The sequence below is a fragment of the Betta splendens genome, chromosome 1 (assembly GCF_900634795.4).
Source record: "Betta splendens chromosome 1, fBetSpl5.4, whole genome shotgun sequence".
Taxonomy (NCBI): Eukaryota; Metazoa; Chordata; class Actinopteri; order Anabantiformes; family Osphronemidae; genus Betta; species Betta splendens.
Window position 1 is genome coordinate 1649101 of NC_040881.3, and position 18079 is coordinate 1667179.

At 45.6% G+C, this 18079-nt stretch overlaps 19 non-coding genes across 19 annotated transcripts; 10 read left to right on the top strand and 9 right to left on the bottom strand.

Moving 5' to 3' along the window:
• The first annotated feature begins 57 nt into the window (after positions 1-57).
• Positions 58-176, top strand: LOC114864391 (5S ribosomal RNA). The gene has a single exon (XR_003787297.1). It is a non-coding gene; the product is annotated as a 5S ribosomal RNA (ribosomal RNA).
• An 858-nt stretch (positions 177-1034) lies between these two features.
• LOC114863886 (5S ribosomal RNA) lies at positions 1035-1153 on the bottom strand. Its single transcript, XR_003787167.1, has one exon. It is a non-coding gene; the product is annotated as a 5S ribosomal RNA (ribosomal RNA).
• Positions 1154-1536: 383 nt separating this feature from the next.
• Positions 1537-1656, top strand: LOC114864061 (5S ribosomal RNA). The gene has a single exon (XR_003787241.1). It is a non-coding gene; the product is annotated as a 5S ribosomal RNA (ribosomal RNA).
• An 881-nt stretch (positions 1657-2537) lies between these two features.
• On the bottom strand, positions 2538-2656 carry LOC114863961 (5S ribosomal RNA). Its single transcript, XR_003787192.1, has one exon. It is a non-coding gene; the product is annotated as a 5S ribosomal RNA (ribosomal RNA).
• Positions 2657-3045: 389 nt separating this feature from the next.
• LOC114864553 (5S ribosomal RNA) lies at positions 3046-3164 on the top strand. The gene has a single exon (XR_003787345.1). It is a non-coding gene; the product is annotated as a 5S ribosomal RNA (ribosomal RNA).
• Positions 3165-4030: 866 nt separating this feature from the next.
• Positions 4031-4149, bottom strand: LOC114864013 (5S ribosomal RNA). Its single transcript, XR_003787210.1, has one exon. It is a non-coding gene; the product is annotated as a 5S ribosomal RNA (ribosomal RNA).
• A 388-nt stretch (positions 4150-4537) lies between these two features.
• LOC114864065 (5S ribosomal RNA) lies at positions 4538-4656 on the top strand. Its single transcript, XR_003787242.1, has one exon. It is a non-coding gene; the product is annotated as a 5S ribosomal RNA (ribosomal RNA).
• Positions 4657-6921: 2265 nt separating this feature from the next.
• LOC114864117 (5S ribosomal RNA) lies at positions 6922-7040 on the bottom strand. The gene has a single exon (XR_003787252.1). It is a non-coding gene; the product is annotated as a 5S ribosomal RNA (ribosomal RNA).
• A 388-nt stretch (positions 7041-7428) lies between these two features.
• LOC114864613 (5S ribosomal RNA) lies at positions 7429-7547 on the top strand. Its single transcript, XR_003787364.1, has one exon. It is a non-coding gene; the product is annotated as a 5S ribosomal RNA (ribosomal RNA).
• Positions 7548-8414: 867 nt separating this feature from the next.
• Positions 8415-8533, bottom strand: LOC114864173 (5S ribosomal RNA). The gene has a single exon (XR_003787268.1). It is a non-coding gene; the product is annotated as a 5S ribosomal RNA (ribosomal RNA).
• A 389-nt stretch (positions 8534-8922) lies between these two features.
• On the top strand, positions 8923-9042 carry LOC114864599 (5S ribosomal RNA). Its single transcript, XR_003787359.1, has one exon. It is a non-coding gene; the product is annotated as a 5S ribosomal RNA (ribosomal RNA).
• A 2253-nt stretch (positions 9043-11295) lies between these two features.
• LOC114864224 (5S ribosomal RNA) lies at positions 11296-11414 on the bottom strand. Its single transcript, XR_003787276.1, has one exon. It is a non-coding gene; the product is annotated as a 5S ribosomal RNA (ribosomal RNA).
• Positions 11415-11802: 388 nt separating this feature from the next.
• On the top strand, positions 11803-11921 carry LOC114864658 (5S ribosomal RNA). The gene has a single exon (XR_003787379.1). It is a non-coding gene; the product is annotated as a 5S ribosomal RNA (ribosomal RNA).
• Positions 11922-12788: 867 nt separating this feature from the next.
• Positions 12789-12907, bottom strand: LOC114864281 (5S ribosomal RNA). Its single transcript, XR_003787289.1, has one exon. It is a non-coding gene; the product is annotated as a 5S ribosomal RNA (ribosomal RNA).
• A 388-nt stretch (positions 12908-13295) lies between these two features.
• On the top strand, positions 13296-13414 carry LOC114864329 (5S ribosomal RNA). The gene has a single exon (XR_003787292.1). It is a non-coding gene; the product is annotated as a 5S ribosomal RNA (ribosomal RNA).
• Positions 13415-15672: 2258 nt separating this feature from the next.
• Positions 15673-15791, bottom strand: LOC114864373 (5S ribosomal RNA). Its single transcript, XR_003787293.1, has one exon. It is a non-coding gene; the product is annotated as a 5S ribosomal RNA (ribosomal RNA).
• A 389-nt stretch (positions 15792-16180) lies between these two features.
• On the top strand, positions 16181-16299 carry LOC114864395 (5S ribosomal RNA). The gene has a single exon (XR_003787300.1). It is a non-coding gene; the product is annotated as a 5S ribosomal RNA (ribosomal RNA).
• An 872-nt stretch (positions 16300-17171) lies between these two features.
• Positions 17172-17290, bottom strand: LOC114863898 (5S ribosomal RNA). Its single transcript, XR_003787170.1, has one exon. It is a non-coding gene; the product is annotated as a 5S ribosomal RNA (ribosomal RNA).
• Positions 17291-17677: 387 nt separating this feature from the next.
• Positions 17678-17796, top strand: LOC114864456 (5S ribosomal RNA). The gene has a single exon (XR_003787313.1). It is a non-coding gene; the product is annotated as a 5S ribosomal RNA (ribosomal RNA).
• The last annotated feature ends 283 nt before the right edge of the window (positions 17797-18079 follow it).

Here is an 18079-nt window from a genome sequence, read left to right on the forward strand (position 1 = left end):
TGTAGTAAGTTGTGAAAACACGTCACGTATAAAGCCTCGTGCGTGCATCGTCCCCTCGTTTACGGCCATACCACCCTGAACACGCCCGATCTCGTCTGATCTCGGAAGCTAAGCAGGGTCGGGCCTGGTTAGTACTTGGATGGGAGACCGCCTGGGAATACCAGGTGCTGTAAACTTTTAGGCCCAGCAGGGGGCGCTGCTGTTACATGGAACCACCATAGGATCTCACATTTGCTCACATGCTGTTGTAATAAAGAATGGTCTCTTTCTTATGCGGTTATCATATAGTTTATGCATTTGTGTTCAGCTCACGTGTTCCTTGAACATGCATTTATTGTCATTTTGCTCGTTGTACATCAGTTCTATGTATTTGCATTGCTCCACGGTCTCTGTGTGGCCCTCCCTGGAACTGGATCCTGTCTAAATCCCCAAACCGAGGTCCAGTTGCCGTCTCCCTCTCCGCCTCCTGATGTTTATTGCTCCTCCTCTCTGACAGCGAGATGCCAGCGGTACCAGGTGGAAGAATGTAAACATCTACACACGACAGGGACGAGGTGATGATATGCAGTTTAATTGGACCAGGAACCGTTCTGCTGGAAAAGGGAGAGAAGCAGAAGCAACTAGAGGATTTTTGGATCTTTGCATGACACCTTCGAGGTGTATGTTCTGATCTCCCCAGCGCTGGTTTGGTTTGGGTTTTTAGTCTTTGGGTTATTGGTTGTTTACATCAGTGTTTTGATGTGCTTTACCCATAATCATTATTTGATGACAATGAATTACACAAAAGACAACACTCTCATCAGATTTTTATTGGAAATTTCCATGACAGCTTTTAAAAGCTTTTCTTTATTTTACTAGCTCTTATACATTTTTTTATCGACAAGAACTTCCTCAAAGCTGTTGCTTGGTTAAATCCACTGTTAAAAGCATATGTAACAAACAAATTAATAAAACTTGGTAAAGTAAAAGTTATTAACTTGTTCATAGGGAATTTGTCAGCGTTTCCATGTAGCGCTCCCCCTGCTGGGCCTAAAAGCTTACAGCACCTGGTATTCCCAGGCGGTCTCCCATCCAAGTACTAACCAGGCCCGACCCTGCTTAGCTTCCGAGATCAGACGAGATCGGGCGTGTTCAGGGTGGTATGGCCGTAAGCGAGGGGACAACGCACGCACGAGGCTTTATACGTGACGTGTTTTCACAACTTGCTACACTTGACACTTTTTGTGACATAATATCGTGTTTTAATGAATGACTTCACCAAGACGTATTTTTGATGACAATGTACCATGATACGTTTTTCACCAAATACTATACTATGACATTATGTCACATACTACGGCGTAACTTTAATGAACAATTATACTCAAACGTAGTTTTGACGACAGGTCACGAGACGTGACTTGTTAAAAACGAAGCAGAAGCAAATGAACTGTTCGTCAACTTGCTGCTTCGTTAAATGACGGTCTGCTTCAAACTGCCCGATTTGCTTTAACGTTAATGTGGTTCACGTATAAAGCCTCGTGCGTGCTCGTCCTCGTTTACGGCCAACCACCCTGAACACGCCCGATCTCGTCTGATCTCGGAAGCTAAGCAGGGTCGGGCCTGGTTAGTACTTGGATGGGAGAACCCGCCTGGGAATACCAGGTGCTGTAAGCTTTAGGCCCAGCAGAGGGCGCTGCTGTTACATGGAACCACCATAGGATCTCACATTTGCTCACATGCTGTTGTAATAAAGAATGGTCTCTTTCTTATGCGGTTATCATATAGTTTATGCATTTGTGTTCAGCTCACGTGTTCCTTGAACATGCATTTATTGTCAGTTTTGCTCGTTGTACATCAGTTCTTATATATTTGCATTGCTCCACGGTCTCTGTGTGGCCCCCTCCCTGGAACTGGATCCTGTCTAAAATCCCCAAACCGAGGTCCAGTTGCCCGTCTCCCTCTCCGCCTCCTGATGTTTATTGCTCCTAATCTCTGACAGCGAGATGCCAGCGGTACCAGGTGGAAGAATGTAAACATCTACACACGACAGGGACGAGGTGATGATATGCAGTTTAATTAATTGGACCATGAACCGTTCTGCTGGAAAAGGGACAGAAGCAGAAGCAACTAGAGAGATTTTGGATCTTGCATGACACCATTCGAGGTGTATGTTCTGATCTCCCCAGCGCTGGTTTGGTTGGGTTTTTTAGTCTTTGGGTTATTGGTTGTTTACATCAGTGTTTGATGTGCTTTAACTTACCCATAATCATTATTTGATGACAATGAATTACACAAAAGACAAACACTCCTCATCAGATTTTTATTGGAAATTTCCATGACAGCTTTTAAAAGCTTTTTCTTTATTTTACTAGCTCTTATACATTTTTTTATCGACAAAAACTTCCTCAAAGCTGTTGCTTGGTTAAATCCACTGTTAAAGCATATGTAACAAACAAATTAATAAACTTGGTAAAGTAAAAGTTATTAACTTGTTCATAGGGAATTTGTCAGCGTTTCCATGTAGCGCTCCCCCAGCGCCCCCTGCTGGGCCTAAAAGCTTACAGCACCTGGTATTCCCAGGCGGTCTCCCATCCAAGTACTAACCAGGCCCGACCCTGCTTAGCTTCCGAGATCAGACGAGATCGGGCGTGTTCAGGGTGGTATGGCCGTAAACGAGGGGACAACGCACGCACGAGGCTTTATACGTGACGTCTTTTTCAAAACTTACTACACTGTGACACTTTTTGTGACATAATATCGTGTTTTTAATGAATGACTTCATCAAGACGTATTTTTGATGACAATGTACCATGATACGTTTTTCACCAAATACTATACTATGACATTATGTCACATACTACGGCGTAACTTTAATGAACAATTATACTCAAACGTAGTTTTGACGACAGGTCACGAGACGTGACTTGTTAAAAACGAAGCAGAAGCAAATCAACTGTTCGTCAACTTGCTGCTTCGTTAAATGACGGTCTGCTTCAAACTGCCCGGTTTGTTTTAACGTTAATGTGGTTCACGTATAAAGCCTCGTGCGTGCATAGTCCTCTCGTTTACGGCCATACCACCCTGAACACGCCCGATCTCGTCTGATCTCGGAAGCTAAGCAGGGTCGGGCCTGGTTAGTACTTGGATGGGAGACCGCCTGGGAATACCAGGTGCTGTAAACTTTTAGGCCCAGCAGGGGCGCTGCTGTTACATGGAACCACCATAGGATCTCACATTTGCTCACATGCTGTTGTAATAAAGAATGGTCTCTTTCTTATGCGGTTATCATATAGTTTATGCCTTTGTGTTCAGCTCACGTGTTCCTTGAACATGCATTTATTGTCATTTTGCTCGTTGTACATCAGTTCTATGTATTTGCATTGCTCCACGGTCTCTGTGTGGCCCTCCCTGGAACTGGATCCTGTCTAAATCCCCAAACCGAGGTCCAGTTGCCGTCTCCCTCTCCGCCTCCTGATGTTTATTGCTCCTCCTCTCTGACAGCGAGATGCCAGCGGTACCAGGTGGAAGAATGTAAACATCTACACACGACAGGGACGAGGTGATGATATGCAGTTTAAATTGGACCAGGAACCGTTCTGCTGGAAAAGGGACAGAAGCAGAAGCAACTAGAGGATTTTTGGATCTTTGCATGACACCTTCGAGGTGTATGTTCTGATCTCCCCAGCGCTGGTTTGGTTTGGGTTTTTAGTCTTTGGGTTATTGGTTGTTTACATCAGTGTTTTGATGTGCTTTACCCATAATCATTATTTGATGACAATGAATTACACAAAAGACAACACTCTCATCAGATTTTTATTGGAAATTTCCATGACAGCTTTTAAAAGCTTTTCTTTATTTTACTAGCTCTTATACATTTTTTTATCGACAAGAACTTCCTCAAAGCTGTTGCTTGGTTAAATCCACTGTTAAAAGCATATGTAACAAACAAATTAATAAAACTTGGTAAAGTAAAAGTTATTAACTTGTTCATGGGAAATTGTCAGCGTTTCCATGTAGCGCTCCTCCAGCGCCCTCTGCTGGGCCTAAAAGCTTACAGCACCTGGTATTCCCAGGCGGTCTCCCATCCAAGTACTAACCAGGCCCGACCCTGCTTAGCTTCCGAGATCAGACGAGATCGGGCGTGTTCAGGGTGGTATGGCCGTAAACGAGGGCCCGATGCACGCACGAGGCTTTATACGTGAACCACATTAACGTTAAAGCAAATCGGGCAGTTTGAAGCAGACCGTCATTTAACGAAGCAGCAAGTTGACGAACAGTTCATTTGCCTCTTCTTCGTTTTTAACAAGTCACGTCTCATGACCTGTCGTCAAAACTACGTTGAGTATAATTATTCATTAAAGTTACGCCGTAGTATGTGACATAATGTCATAGTATAGTATGTGGTGAAAAACGTATCATGGTACATTGTCATCAAAAATACGTCTTGATGAAGTCATTCATTAAAAAACACAATCTTATGTCACAAAAAGTGTCACAGTGTAGTAAGTTTTGAAAAGACGTCACGTATAAAGCCTCGTGCGTGCGTCGTCCCCTCGTTTACGGCCATACCACCCTGAACACGCCCGATCTCGTCTGATCTCGGAAGCTAAGCAGGGTCGGGCCTGGTTAGTACTTGGATGGGAGACCGCCTGGGAATACCAGGTGCTGTAAGCTTTTAGGCCCAGCAGAGGGCGCTGCTGCTTTGTTACATGGAACCACCATAGGATCTCATACATGTTGTTATAAGCTATTCTTTATTTTACAAGCTCCTAAACATTTCTTTAACAGCTCCCTCTACCTTTCTCTCGTTTCTTTACTTATATTGTATTTTGGCCTGTTTTATGTTTTTTGTTATTGTGGTAAACCCTGCTTGTAGTGCACACACAAGAAGACCACGTTTATTGCTCTTGTGCTCAGCATTCCCGTTATTTGTAACTTTTTGGAAGCGCGTTGAAGGACCGTCTCAGCCCGACACATTTACACCTGAGACCAGTGGCTCCACCTGAAATACGTAGAAAAAGCAGATGCTGCAGGGCAGAAAATGAAGGTGCAGACCATAAGTGCCCTCCATCATTATGGGGAACGTCCGATCCCTCCCCAGTAGGATGGACGGGCTAACTGTCGGCATCCGGCGCTATTAGGAGGGAGTTTCCCCTGTGTCGCTGTGTACGTCGGCCGACGCTGCAGCAGCGTGAGCGACTGCACGGAGCGGTGACGCGTCCACAGGCGCTCGTCAGCGGAGACTTCAACCACGCGTTAACCTCCCAACGTTCACCCAGCAGGTGAGGTGCCACACCAGGGATAAAAAGATGCTGGACCTACTGTATGCGGGCGTGAAGGGCCCATACAGCTCTTAACCCCTCCCTCTACTTGGCCGCTCTGATCATATATATATATAAAACACTGATGCTCTGCAAAGAAGGGCCAAAGTCACCTCCACCTGCTGAGGAGACTGAGGTCCTTTGGAGTGTGCAGGTCCATGTTAAAGACATTCTATGATTCTGTGGTTGCCTCTGTTATACATTACACCACCCGCTTCAGATGTTATCACCCATAATGAATGGGCTGATCAGAACTTATCAGCCCATTCGTACGGGTCAGTAGGTGCCTGTACTACCTACTCGCTAACAGCTAACAGCTAGCTAAGTTGCTACGTTCAGCGGCTTCGGACGTTATTGTGGTTAGTGCTGGATAACGGGTGGGGGGTTCAGGTTACAGTTAGCTAACACAATACCGCTAGCTACTTGCTAAATTATGCTCGCTAATGAATACGATCCTAAACTTCGATCCTCCAGTCTGGACAACAACTGCTCAACAGCGCCCCTACTGACTCTGCTGGTTAAATCATCTGAGCCGTGATCAACCTTACGATGGCGGCGACCTACTGCACCTATTCACCGCTGCCAGCAGGTAGATGGGCACCTACCGACCCATACGTATGGGCTGATAACCACTGATAATGACCATTGAATGGCGTGATAACGTCCCAAGTGGCTCCATTACACTGTAGTCTGCTGGGGAGCAGGCAGCACAGACCAGGACAGGAAAGGACCGAAGAAGCTGGTGAGGAAGAGCTCTGTCCTGGGATGTCCACTGGACTCTGTGGAGGACGTTGGCCAAGCTGACATCCATCATGGACAGTTCTTCTCACCCACTGCACCAGACTGTGGGAGCTCTGAGCAGCTCCTTCAGTGGCAGACTCATCCACCTGCAGTGTAGGAAGGAGCACTGCCTCAGGTCCTTCATAACCACCGCTGTCAGACTGTACAATGTGGAGGTCTGACGGGCTCAAATCTGCACTGTTGTTTGGTCACTTTATCCTGGACACTTTAACTGTCCTTTTACTGTACTGTATGCCTGAGTTGGAGATTTATTCATGTTCCTTACATGCTACATGTTTCTTCTTACTCTGCACAAATTTATTGCCTGAGCTGTAAATATGTAACGCTGTGTAAGCATGTTTTATGTTCCTTTTTTGCACATTTATTTAGTTATTTTGTTGTTTTCCCTATGGGTGTTTTAGCTGTTGAATTTCTCCACTGTGGGACAAATAAAGTCAGTCAGTCAGTCAGTCAGTCAGTCAGTCAGTCAGTCAGTCAGTCAGTCAGTCAGTCTGTCTGCCTGCCTGCCTGTCTGCCTGTCTGCCTGCCTGCCTGCCTGCCTGCCTGTCTGTCTGTCTGTCTGTCTGTCTGTCTGTCTGTCTGTCTGTCTGTCTGTCTGTCTGTCTGTCCGTCCATCCATGTTGAGGCAATGGCGAGAACTTGCTCAAAGTTGATGCTTGGTTAAAATAAATGTCCAAACCATATGTAAAAAACAAATTAAAAACGAATTAATTAAAAAAAATTAAAACTTGGCAAAGTAAAAGTTATTAACTGGTTAATAGGGAATTTGTTGAGGTTTCCATGTAACAAAGCAGCAGCGCCCTCTGCTGGGCCTAAAAGCTTACAGCACCTGGTATTCCCAGGCGGTCTCCCATCCAAGTACTAACCAGGCCCGACCCTGCTTAGCTTCCGAGATCAGACGAGATCGGGCGTGTTCAGGGTGGTATGGCCGTAAACGAGGGGACGACGCACGCACGAGGCTTTATACGTGACGTCTTTTCAAAACTTACTACACTGTGACACTTTTTGTGACATAATATCGTGTTTTTAATGAATGACTTCATCAAGACGTATTTTTGATGACAATGTACCATGATACGTTTTTCTCCAAATACTATACTATGACATTATGTCACATACTACGGCGTAACTTTAATGAACAATTATACTCAAACGTAGTTTTGACGACAGGTCACGAGACGTGACTTGTTAAAAACGAAGCAGAAGCAAATCAACTGTTCGTCAACTTGCTGCTTCGTTAAATGACGGTCTGCTTCAAACTGCCCGGTTTGTTTTAACGTTAATGTGGTTCACGTATAAAGCCTCGTGCGTGCATAGTCCTCTCGTTTACGGCCATACCACCCTGAACACGCCCGATCTCGTCTGATCTCGGAAGCTAAGCAGGGTCGGGCCTGGTTAGTACTTGGATGGGAGACCGCCTGGGAATACCAGGTGCTGTAAACTTTTAGGCCCAGCAGGGGGCGCTGCTGTTACATGGAACCACCATAGGATCTCACATTTGCTCACATGCTGTTGTAATAAAGAATGGTCTCTTTCTTATGCGGTTATCATATAGTTTATGCCTTTGTGTTCAGCTCACGTGTTCCTTGAACATGCATTTATTGTCATTTTGCTCGTTGTACATCAGTTCTATGTATTTGCATTGCTCCACGGTCTCTGTGTGGCCCTCCCTGGAACTGGATCCTGTCTAAATCCCCAAACCGAGGTCCAGTTGCCGTCTCCCTCTCCGCCTCCTGATGTTTATTGCGCCTCCTCTCTGACAGCGAGATGCCAGCGGTACCAGGTGGAAGAATGTAAACATCTACACACGACAGGGACGAGGTGATGATATGCAGTTTAATTGGACCAGGAACCGTTCTGCTGGAAAAGGGACAGAAGCAGAAGCAACTAGAGGATTTTTGGATCTTTGCATGACACCTTCGAGGTGTATGTTCTGATCTCCCCAGCGCTGGTTTGGTTTGGGTTTTTAGTCTTTGGGTTATTGGTTGTTTACATCAGTGTTTTGATGTGCTTTACCCATAATCATTATTTGATGACAATGAATTACACAAAAGACAACACTCTCATCAGATTTTTATTGGAAATTTCCATGACAGCTTTTAAAAGCTTTTCTTTATTTTACTAGCTCTTATACATTTTTTTATCGACAAGAACTTCCTCAAAGCTGTTGCTTGGTTAAATCCACTGTTAAAAGCATATGTAACAAACAAATTAATAAAACTTGGTAAAGTAAAAGTTATTAACTTGTTCATAGGGAAATTTGTCAGCGTTCCATGTAGCGCTCCTCCAGCGCCCTCTGCTGGGCCTAAAAGCTTACAGCACCTGGTATTCCCAGGCGGTCTCCCATCCAAGTACTAACCAGGCCCGACCCTGCTTAGCTTCCGAGATCAGACGAGATCGGGCGTGTTCAGGGTGGTATGGCCGTAAACGAGGGCCCGACGCACGCACGAGGCTTTATACGTGAACCACATTAACGTTAAAGCAAATCGGGCAGTTTGAAGCAGACCGTCATTTAACGAAGCAGCAAGTTGACGAACAGTTCATTTGCCTCTTCTTCGTTTTTAACAAGTCACGTCTCATGACCTGTCGTCAAAACTACGTTTGAGTATAATTATTCATTAAAGTTACGCCGTAGTATGTGACATAATGTCATAGTATAGTATGTGGTGAAAAACGTATCATGGTACATTGTCATCAAAAATACGTCTTGATGAAGTCATTCATTAAAAAACACAATCTTATGTCACAAAAAGTGTCACAGTGTAGTAAGTTTTGAAAAGACGTCACGTATAAAGCCTCGTGCGTGCGTCGTCCCCTCGTTTACGGCCATACCCACCCTGAACACGCCCGATCTCGTCTGATCTCGGAAGCTAAGCAGGGTCGGGCCTGGTTAGTACTTGGATGGGAGACCGCCTGGGAATACCAGGTGCTGTAAGCTTTTAGGCCCAGCAGAGGGCGCTGCTGCTTTGTTACATGGAACCACCATAGGATCTCATACATGTTGTTATAAGCTATTCTTTATTTTACAAGCTCCTAAACATTTCTTTAACAGCTCCCTCTACCTTTCTCTCGTTTCTTTACTTATATTGTATTTTGGCCTGTTTATGTTTTTTGTTATTGTGGTAAACCCTGCTTGTAGTGCACACACAAGAAGACCACGTTTATTGCTCTTGTGCTCAGCATTCCCGTTATTTGTAACTTTTTGGAAGCGCGTTGAAGGACCGTCTCAGCCCGACACATTTACACCTGAGACCAGTGGCTCCACCTGAAATACGTAGAAAAAGCAGATGCTGCAGGGCAGAAAATGAAGGTGCAGACCATAAGTGCCCTCCATCATTATGGGGAACGTCCGATCCCTCCCCAGTAGGATGGACGGGCTAACTGTCGGCATCCGGCGCTATTAGGAGGGAGTTTCCCCTGTGTCGCTGTGTACGTCGGCCGACGCTGCAGCAGCGTGAGCGACTGCACGGAGCGGTGACGCGTCCACAGGCGCTCGTCAGCGGAGACTTCAACCACGCGTTAACCTCCCAACGTTCACCCAGCAGGTGAGGTGCCACACCAGGGATAAAAAGATGCTGGACCTACTGTATGCGGGCGTGAAGGGCCCATACAGCTCTTAACCCCTCCCTCTACTTGGCCGCTCTGATCATATATATATATAAAACACTGATGCCCTGCAAAGAAGGGCCAAAGTCACCTCCACCTGCTGAGGAGACTGAGGTCCTTTGGAGTGTGCAGGTCCATGTTAAAGACATTCTATGATTCTGTGGTTGCCTCTGTTATACATTACACCACCCGCTTCAGATGTTATCACCCATAATGAATGGGCTGATCAGAACTTATCAGCCCATTCGTACGGGTCAGTAGGTGCCTGTTACTACCTACTCGCTAACAGCTAACAGCTAGCTAAGTTGCTACGTTCAGCGGCTTCGGACGTTATTGTGGTTAGTGCTGGATAACGGGTGGGGGGTTCAGGTTACAGTTAGCTAACACAATACCGCTAGCTACTTGCTAAGTTATGCTCGCTAATGAATACGATCCTAAACTTCGATCCTCCAGTCTGAACAACAACTGCTCAACAGCGCCCCTACTGACTCTGCTGGTTAAATCATCTGAGCCGTGATCAACCTTACGATGACGGCGACCTACTGCACCTATTCACCGCTGCCAGCAGGTAGATGGGCACCTACCGACCCATACGTATGGGCTGATAACCACTGATAATGACCATTGAATGGCGTGATAACGTCCCAAGTGGCTCCATTACACTGTAGTCTGCTGGGGAGCAGGCAGCACAGACCAGGACAGGAAAGGACCGAAGAAGCTGGTGAGGAAGAGCTCTGTCCTGGGATGTCCACTGGACTCTGTGGAGGACGTTGGCCAAGCTGACATCCATCATGGACAGTTCTTCTCACCCACTGCACCAGACTGTGGGAGCTCTGAGCAGCTCCTTCAGTGGCAGACTCATCCACCTGCAGTGTAGGAAGGAGCACTGCCTCAGGTCCTTCATAACCACCGCTGTCAGACTGTACAATGTGGAGGTCTGACGGGCTCAAATCTGCACTGTTGTTTGGTCACTTTATCCTGGACACTTTAACTGTCCTTTTACTGTACTGTATGCCTGAGTTGGAGATTTATTCATGTTCCTTACATGCTACATGTTTCTTCTTACTCTGCACAAATTTATTGCCTGAGCTGTAAATATGTAACGCTGTGTAAGCATGTTTTATGTTCCTTTTTTGCACATTTATTTAGTTATTTTGTTGTTTTCCCTATGGGTGTTTTAGCTGTTGAATTTCTCCACTGTGGGACAAATAAAGTCAGTCAGTCAGTCAGTCAGTCAGTCAGTCAGTCAGTCAGTCAGTCAGTCAGTCTGTCTGCCTGCCTGCCTGTCTGCCTGTCTGCCTGCCTGCCTGCCTGTCTGTCTGTCTGTCTGTCTGTCTGTCTGTCTGTCTGTCTGTCTGTCTGTCTGTCTGTCTGTCCGTCCATCCATGTTGAGGCAATGGCGAGAACTTGCTCAAAGTTGATGCTTGGTTAAAATAAATGTCCAAACCATATGTAAAAAACAAATTAAAAACGAATTAATTAAAAAAAATTAAAACTTGGCAAAGTAAAAGTTATTAACTGGTTAATAGGGAATTTGTTGAGGTTTCCATGTAACAAAGCAGCAGCGCCCTCTGCTGGGCCTAAAAGCTTACAGCACCTGGTATTCCCAGGCGGTCTCCCATCCAAGTACTAACCAGGCCCGACCCTGCTTAGCTTCCGAGATCAGACGAGATCGGGCGTGTTCAGGGTGGTATGGCCGTAAACGAGGGGACGACGCACGCACGAGGCTTTATACGTGACGTCTTTTTAAAACTTACTACACTGTGACACTTTTTGTGACATAATATCGTGTTTTTAATGAATGACTTCATCAACACGTATTTTTGATGACAATGTACCATGATACGTTTTTCTCCAAATACTATACTATGACATTATGTCACATACTACGGCGTAACTTTAATGAACAATTATACTCAAACGTAGTTTTGACGACAGGTCACGAGACGTGACTTGTTAAAAACGAAGCAGAAGCAAATCAACTGTTCGTCAACTTGCTGCTTCGTTAAATGACGGTCTGCTTCAAACTGCCCGGTTTGTTTTAACGTTAATGTGGTTCACGTATAAAGCCTCGTGCGTGCATTGTCCTCTCGTTTACGGCCATACCACCCTGAACACGCCCGATCTCGTCTGATCTCGGAAGCTAAGCAGGGTCGGGCCTGGTTAGTACTTGGATGGGAGACCGCCTGGGAATACCAGGTGCTGTAAACTTTTAGGCCCAGCAGGGGGCGCTGCTGTTACATGGAACCACCATAGGATCTCACATTTGCTCACATGCTGTTGTAATAAAGAATGGTCTCTTTCTTATGCGGTTATCATATAGTTTATGCCTTTGTGTTCAGCTCACGTGTTCCTTGAACATGCATTTATTGTCATTTTGCTCGTTGTACATCAGTTCTATGTATTTGCATTGCTCCACGGTCTCTGTGTGGCCCTCCCTGGAACTGGATCCTGTCTAAATCCCCAAACCGAGGTCCAGTTGCCGTCTCCCTCTCCGCCTCCTGATGTTTATTGCTCCTCCTCTCTGACAGCGAGATGCCAGCGGTACCAGGTGGAAGAATGTAAACATCTACACACGACAGGGACGAGGTGATGATATGCAGTTTAATTGGACCAGGAACCGTTCTGCTGGAAAAGGGACAGAAGCAGAAGCAACTAGAGGATTTTTGGATCTTTGCATGACACCTTCGAGGTGTATGTTCTGATCTCCCCAGCGCTGGTTTGGTTTGGGTTTTTAGTCTTTGGGTTATTGGTTGTTTACATCAGTGTTTTGATGTGCTTTACCCATAATCATTATTTGATGACAATGAATTACACAAAAGACAACACTCTCATCAGATTTTTATTGGAAATTTCCATGACAGCTTTTAAAAGCTTTTCTTTATTTTACTAGCTCTTATACATTTTTTTATCGACAAGAACTTCCTCAAAGCTGTTGCTTGGTTAAATCCACTGTTAAAAGCATATGTAACAAACAAATTAATAAAACTTGGTAAAGTAAAAGTTATTAACTTGTTCATAGGGAATTTGTCAGCGTTTCCATGTAGCGCTCCTCCAGCGCCCTCTGCTGGGCCTAAAAGCTTACAGCACCTGGTATTCCCAGGCGGTCTCCCATCCAAGTACTAACCAGGCCCGACCCTGCTTAGCTTCCGAGATCAGACGAGATCGGGCGTGTTCAGGGTGGTATGGCCGTAAACGAGGGCCCGACGCACGCACGAGGCTTTATACGTGAACCACATTAACGTTAAAGCAAATCGGGCAGTTTGAAGCAGACCGTCATTTAACGAAGCAGCAAGTTGACGAACAGTTCATTTGCCTCTTCTTCGTTTTTAACAAGTCACGTCTCATGACCTGTCGTCAAAACTACGTTTGAGTATAATTATTCATTAAAGTTACGCCGTAGTATGTGACATAATGTCATAGTATAGTATGTGGTGAAAAACGTATCATGGTACATTGTCATCAAAAATACGTCTTGATGAAGTCATTCATTAAAAACACAATCTTATGTCACAAAAAGTGTCACAGTGTAGTAAGTTTTGAAAAGACGTCACGTATAAAGCCTCGTGCGTGCGTCGTCCCCTCGTTTACGGCCATACCACCCTGAACACGCCCGATCTCGTCTGATCTCGGAAGCTAAGCAGGGTCGGGCCTGGTTAGTACTTGGATGGGAGACCGCCTGGGAATACCAGGTGCTGTAAGCTTTTAGGCCCAGCAGAGGGCGCTGCTGCTTTGTTACATGGAACCACCATAGGATCTCATACATGTTGTTATAAGCTATTCTTTATTTTACAAGCGCCTAAACATTTCTTTAACAGCTCCCTCTACCTTTCTCTCGTTTCTTTACTTATATTGTATTTTGGCCTGTTTTATGTTTTTTGTTATTGTGGTAAACCCTGCTTGTAGTGCACACACAAGAAGACCACGTTTATTGCTCTTGTGCTCAGCATTCCCGTTATTTGTAACTTTTTGGAAGCGCGTTGAAGGACCGTCTCAGCCCGACACATTTACACCTGAGACCAGTGGCTCCACCTGAAATACGTAGAAAAAGCAGATGCTGCAGGGCAGAAAATGAAGGTGCAGACCATAAGTGCCCTCCATCATTATGGGGAACGTCCGATCCCTCCCCAGTAGGATGGACGGGCTAACTGTCGGCATCCGGCGCTATTAGGAGGGAGTTTCCCCTGTGTCGCTGTGTACGTCGGCCGACGCTGCAGCAGCGTGAGCGACTGCACGGAGCGGTGACGCGTCCACAGGCGCTCGTCAGCGGAGACTTCAACCACGCGTTAACCTCCCAACGTTCACCCAGCAGGTGAGGTGCCACACCAGGGATAAAAAGATGCTGGACCTACTGTATGCGGGCGTGAAGGGCCCATACAGCTCTTAACCCCTCCCTCTACTTGGCCGCTCTGATCATATATATATATAAAACACTGATGCCCTGCAAAGAAGGGCCAAAGTCACCTCCACCTGCTGAGGAGACTGAGGTCCTTTGGAGTGTGCAGGTCCATGTTAAAGACATTCTATGATTCTGTGGTTGCCTCTGTTATACATTACACCACCCGCTTCAGATGTTATCACCCATAATGAATGGGCTGATCAGAACTTATCAGCCCATTCGTACGGGTCAGTAGGTGCCTGTTCTACCTACTCGCTAACAGCTAACAGCTAGCTAAGTTGCTACGTTCAGCGGCTTCGGACGTTATTGTGGTTAGTGCTGGATAACGGGTGGGGGGTTCAGGTTACAGTTAGCTAACACAATACCGCTAGCTACTTGCTAAGTTATGCTCGCTAATGAATACGATCCTAAACTTCGATCCTCCAGTCTGAACAACAACTGCTCAACAGCGCCCCTACTGACTCTGCTGGTTAAATCATCTGAGCCGTGATCAACCTTACGATGACGGCGACCTACTGCACCTATTCACCGCTGCCAGCAGGTAGATGGGCACCTACCGACCCATACGTATGGGCTGATAACCACTGATAATGACCATTGAATGGCGTGATAACGTCCCAAGTGGCTCCATTACACTGTAGTCTGCTGGGGAGCAGGCAGCACAGACCAGGACAGGAAAGGACCGAAGAAGCTGGTGAGGAAGAGCTCTGTCCTGGGATGTCCACTGGACTCTGTGGAGGACGTTGGCCAAGCTGACATCCATCATGGACAGTTCTTCTCACCCACTGCACCAGACTGTGGGAGCTCTGAGCAGCTCCTTCAGTGGCAGACTCATCCACCTGCAGTGTAGGAAGGAGCACTGCCTCAGGTCCTTCATAACCACCGCTGTCAGACTGTACAATGTGGAGGTCTGACGGGCTCAAATCTGCACTGTTGTTTGGTCACTTTATCCTGGACACTTTAACTGTCCTTTTACTGTACTGTATGCCTGAGTTGGAGATTTATTCATGTTCCTTACATGCTACATGTTTCTTCTTACTCTGCACAAATTTATTGCCTGAGCTGTAAATATGTAACGCTGTGTAAGCATGTTTTATGTTCCTTTTTTGCACATTTATTTAGTTATTTTGTTGTTTTCCCTATGGGTGTTTTAGCTGTTGAATTTCTCCACTGTGGGACAAATAAAGTCAGTCAGTCAGTCAGTCAGTCAGTCAGTCAGTCAGTCAGTCAGTCAGTCAGTCAGTCTGTCTGCCTGCCTGCCTGTCTGCCTGTCTGCCTGCCTGCCTGCCTGTCTGTCTGTCTGTCTGTCTGTCTGTCTGTCTGTCTGTCTGTCTGTCTGTCTGTCTGTCTGTCCGTCCATCCATGTTGAGGCAATGGCGAGAACTTGCTCAAAGTTGATGCTTGGTTAAAATAAATGTCAAAACCATATGTAAAAAACAAATTAAAAACGAATTAATTAAAAAAAATTAAAACTTGGCAAAAGTAAAAGTTATTAACTGGTTAATAGGGAATTTGTTGAGGTTTCCATGTAACAAAGCAGCAGCGCCCTCTGCTGGGCCTAAAAGCTTACAGCACCTGGTATTCCCAGGCGGTCTCCCATCCAAGTACTAACCAGGCCCGACCCTGCTTAGCTTCCGAGATCAGACGAGATCGGGCGTGTTCAGGGTGGTATGGCCGTAAACGAGGGGGACGACGCACGCACGAGGCTTTATACGTGACGTGTTTTCACAACTTACTACACTGTGACACTTTTTGTGACATAATATCGTGTTTTTAATGAATGACTTCATCAAGACGTATTTTTGATGACAATGTACCATGATACGTTTTTCTCCAAATACTATACTATGACATTATGTCACATACTACGGCGTAACTTTAATGAACAATTATACTCAAACGTAGTTTTGACGACAGGTCACGAGACGTGACTTGTTAAAAACGAAGCAGAAGCAAATCAACTGTTCGTCAACTTGCTGCTTCGTTAAATGACGGTCTGCTTCAAACTGCCCGGTTTGTTTTAACGTTAATGTGGTTCACGTATAAAGCCTCGTGCGTGCGTCGAGCCCTCGTTTACGGCCATACCACCCTGAACACGCCCGATCTCGTCTGATCTCGGAAGCTAAGCAGGGTCGGGCCTGGTTAGTACTTGGATGGGAGACCGCCTGGGAATACCAGGTGCTGTAAGCTTTTAGGCCCAGCAGGGGGCGCTGCTGCTTTGTTACATGGAACCACCATAGGATCTCACATTTGCTCACATGCTGTTGTAATAAAGAATGGTCTCTTTCTTATGCGGTTATCATATAGTTTATGCCTTTGTGTTCAGCTCACGTGTTCCTTGAACATGCATTTATTGTCATTTTGCTCGTTGTACATCAGTTCTATGTATTTGCATTGCTCCACGGTCTCTGTGTGGCCCTCCCTGGAACTGGATCCTGTCTAAATCCCCAAACCGAGGTCCAGTTGCCGTCTCCCTCTCCGCCTCCTGATGTTTATTGCTCCTCCTCTCTGACAGCGAGATGCCAGCGGTACCAGGTGGAAGAATGTAAACATCTACACACGACAGGGACGAGGTGATGATATGCAGTTTAATTGGACCAGGAACCGTTCTGCTGGAAAAGGGACAGAAGCAGAAGCAACTAGAGGATTTTTGGATCTTTGCATGACACCTTCGAGGTGTATGTTCTGATCTCCCCAGCGCTGGTTTGGTTTGGGTTTTTAGTCTTTGGGTTATTGGTTGTTTACATCAGTGTTTTGATGTGCTTTACCCATAATCATTATTTGATGACAATGAATTACACAAAAGACAACACTCTCATCAGATTTTTATTGGAAATTTCCATGACAGCTTTTAAAAGCTTTTCTTTATTTTACTAGCTCTTATACATTTTTTTATCGACAAGAACTTCCTCAAAGCTGTTGCTTGGTTAAATCCACTGTTAAAAGCATATGTAACAAACAAATTAATAAAACTTGGTAAAGTAAAAGTTATTAACTTGTTCATAGGGAATTTGTCAGCGTTTCCATGTAGCGCTCCTCCAGCGCCCTCTGCTGGGCCTAAAAGCTTACAGCACCTGGTATTCCCAGGCGGTCTCCCATCCAAGTACTAACCAGGCCCGACCCTGCTTAGCTTCCGAGATCAGACGAGATCGGGCGTGTTCAGGATGGTATGGCCGATTGCGAGGGGGACGACACACGCACGAGGCTTTATACGTGACGTGTTTTCACAACTTGCTACACTTGACACTTTTTGTGACATAATATCGTGTTTTAATGAATGACTTCACCAAGACGTATTTTTGATGACAATGTACCATGATACGTTTTTCACCAAATACTATACTATGACATTATGTCACATACTACGGCGTAACTTTAATGAACAATTATACTCAAACGTAGTTTTGACGACAGGTCACGAGACGTGACTTGTTAAAAACGAAGCAGAAGCAAATCAACTGTTCGTCAACTTGCTGCTTCGTTAAATGACGGTCTGCTTCAAACTGCCCGATTTGCTTTAACGTTAATGTGGTTCACGTATAAAGCCTCGTGCGTGCATCGTCCCCTCGTTTACGGCCATACCACCCTGAACACGCCCGATCTCGTCTGATCTCGGAAGCTAAGCAGGGTCGGGCCTGGTTAGTACTTGGATGGGAGACCGCCTGGGAATACCAGGTGCTGTAAGCTTTTAGGCCCAGCAGAGGGCGCTGCTGTTACATGGAACCACCGTAGGATCTCATACATGTTGTTATAAGCTTTTCTTTATTTTACCAGCTCCTAACTTTAACATATGCGGGAATGGAGAGAAGTTTCTCAACGTTGATGCCTGATTAAATTCAACGTTAAAACCATATTTAACAAATAAATTCATTAAACTTGGTGAAGAAACAGTAAGTGACTTGCTCGTATGGAATTTGTCAGCGGTTCTAATGTAACTCTATGCTGCACTCGAGAACATGAGCATTTTACA